Source organism: Gnatocerus cornutus, unplaced genomic scaffold (assembly GCF_029298725.1).
Source record: "Gnatocerus cornutus isolate USDA-ARS CGAHR unplaced genomic scaffold, icGnaCorn1.1 ctg00000287.1, whole genome shotgun sequence".
Classification (NCBI taxonomy): Eukaryota; Metazoa; Arthropoda; class Insecta; order Coleoptera; family Tenebrionidae; genus Gnatocerus; species Gnatocerus cornutus.
The window spans coordinates 1-2,500 of NW_028275606.1; the positions used below are offsets into that span (position 1 = coordinate 1).

A 2,500-nucleotide genomic window follows, 5' to 3' on the forward strand; every position below is an offset into this window, starting at 1 on the left:
TTTTTGAAAGCGCCGTTAAACGAGCGATCACACACACATCACACCTTGCTTTTTTAATGTTTTTGGTAGATGTGGTAAAGTGATTTCGTTAGAAACGGTAAAATTCTCTTTACGGAGCGTACGACTGCACCATTTCAAAATTATATACACCGTCAATCGTCATTAAGTCACGATATAGAACGGTAAACTTGAGGATTTTATGTTAGACGCTCAGTCTGGCACGTCTATAGATTTTTTCGTCAAAATTCACGATCTGTCTTCGGTTTGGCGACGAAAAAATATAGAAAGAAAATTGAAACACGAACACAAAGACCGCCCGCGAAAATCTCTTTTCGCTTACGGCGGATACTAATTCGCTTTTTCATAACGAGTACGATGATGTAATGATGTGTTGATTCCGATCGATCAAAAACCGTCTCTTCGTCACACTTTTTAAAGTGCTTGACACACGCACACTAAATGAAAGACACAATAAAGGAAAACTACCGAAAATGTAGTTTATGAGAGAAAGCAGCATTATTTATTAAAATTATTGCTGAGAAAAAGGAAATTGGCAAATTCCTAATTAAAATCGTATCGAACATGTCCCATCTTCACACATACATGCTCGTACTTTGCGTGTAAAAGCGGAGACCGCGTGAAAAAGAAAAGTGCTTCTTTTTCGGTGCGCGGATACAAATTTGTGTTTGGGTTAATATTTTTTTTAATTTTTTCGTACGCGTAAAACTGAGACCGACGATCGCGTTCCCTTTCAGACGAGAAAGTACGGACGAAAGACAATTAAGAGCGAGAATCATAAATATCCATACCACAACACCGAAATTTTAGACGTGGCACGTTTCGGAACCACGAAGATCATTTTCGTTTCGGATGTACGCACGTACGCAAAAATTTTTGCAAGACGTGTATAGACAGCTGGACGATCGGCATGATCGGGGTTCTTGTGGAACGAGCGTTTAAATTTTAAAAAGATTACCCTGAACGGTGGATCACTTGGCTCGTGGGTCGATGAAGAACGCAGCTAATTGCGCGTCAACTTGTGAACTGCAGGACACATGAACATCGACATTTCGAACGCACATTGCGGTCCTCGGATATAATGTTCCCGGACCACTCCTGGCTGAGGGTCGTGTCAATTTCAAAGACTGCTCGGTTTTCGTTTTCGGACGAAAACGTCGGAGCGTGTTGGATGTGTTGCGACGCGTCGAATAGGTACTCATTAATGTACGTGATCGTCACTTACGTCACGATATAACGACGCACGCCTCGAACGTGTGCCGAGACGTTTACTCGAGCGTGTTTTTTCGTCAAAAAGGACGGGACGGGTATGCTTTGTATTTTTTTTTTACAAAGTCCGTCGGACGTCCACCTTGCGAATCATAAATACGAAAGTGTTTACGTCGGCACATGTTCTTGCGTGGTGTGTCGTAGAATCGTGTGTTTGTGTGCGTTTCTCGTGCAGCGAGTAAATTTGCGCGACATCTTAAGACGCGAAAGCGACCAACTACTACTTGTTGTAGTTGTTGGCTGGTCTTTCGGCGTAGCACGTCCTATTTCTTCAACATGTCGTCATTTAAAAAAAAAAATGGCGTTTTAAGGTTGAGAACGTTATAGACGGTCGTCGTGTCCGAGACGTGTAATGCAAATCGCGACAGACGTCAGATCGTAAGCGTTTCTGTAAACTTAGCCATTTTTTAAAAAGAAAAATGACGAACACGTATAGCAAGGAATGGGAGACGTGTCGTGATCGTCGAAATGACCGAATGAAAAATTTTTATTTTTCATATGCGACCTCAGAGCAGGTGAGACTACCCGCTGAATTTAAGCATATTACTAAGCGGAGGAAAAGAAACTAACTAGGATTCCCTCAGTAGCGGCGAGCGAACAGGGAGAAGCCCAGCACCGAATCCCGCGGCCGAAACCGGACGCCGGGAAATGTGGTGTTAGGGAGGATCCGTCATCCCGAGATCGTGCGGCGCGTCCAAGTCCATCTTGAACGGGGCCACAGCCCATAGAGGGTGCCAGGCCCGTAGCGACCGCTGCCGATAACGGGAGGATCTCTCCTCAGAGTCGGGTTGCTTGAGAGTGCAGCCCTAAGTGGGTGGTAAACTCCATCTAAGGCTAAATATGACCACGAGACCGATAGCGAACAAGTACCGTGAGGGAAAGTTGAAAAGAACTTTGAAGAGAGAGTTCAATAGTACGTGAAACCGTTCAGGGGTAAACCTGAGAAACCCGAAAGGTCGAAAGGGGAGATTCAGCGTGACTCGATGGCGGCGCTGGACGATCGTGTGACAGATGGCGTACGCGTCGTTTGCACCTTTCGTTTTGTCGATCTGCCGTCGAACGCGTGCACTTCTCCCCCTGTAGGACGTCGCGATCCGTTGAGTGCCGGTCTAAGGCCCGCGGTGGAGCTCGTTCGGACGGTTCGCCGTTCGCCGAATGAACCCGTGGTGTTTCCCGATCGGCTCGCTCGACGGTATACAGATGGCGCGGGGCC

General features: G+C 46.2%; 2 non-coding genes across 2 annotated transcripts in view; both read left to right on the plus strand.

The window, feature by feature from the left end:
• The first annotated feature begins 973 nt into the window (after positions 1–973).
• Positions 974–1,130, plus strand: LOC148165536 (5.8S ribosomal RNA). The gene has a single exon (XR_015771384.1). It is a non-coding gene; the product is annotated as a 5.8S ribosomal RNA (ribosomal RNA).
• Positions 1,131–1,788: 658 nt separating this feature from the next.
• Positions 1,789–2,500, plus strand: part of LOC148165537 (large subunit ribosomal RNA) — a 4,042-nt gene continuing 3,330 nt past the window's right edge. The window contains exon 1 of the ribosomal RNA XR_015771388.1: positions 1,789–2,500. This exon is cut by the window's right edge and continues 3,330 nt beyond it. This is a non-coding gene — a ribosomal RNA (large subunit ribosomal RNA).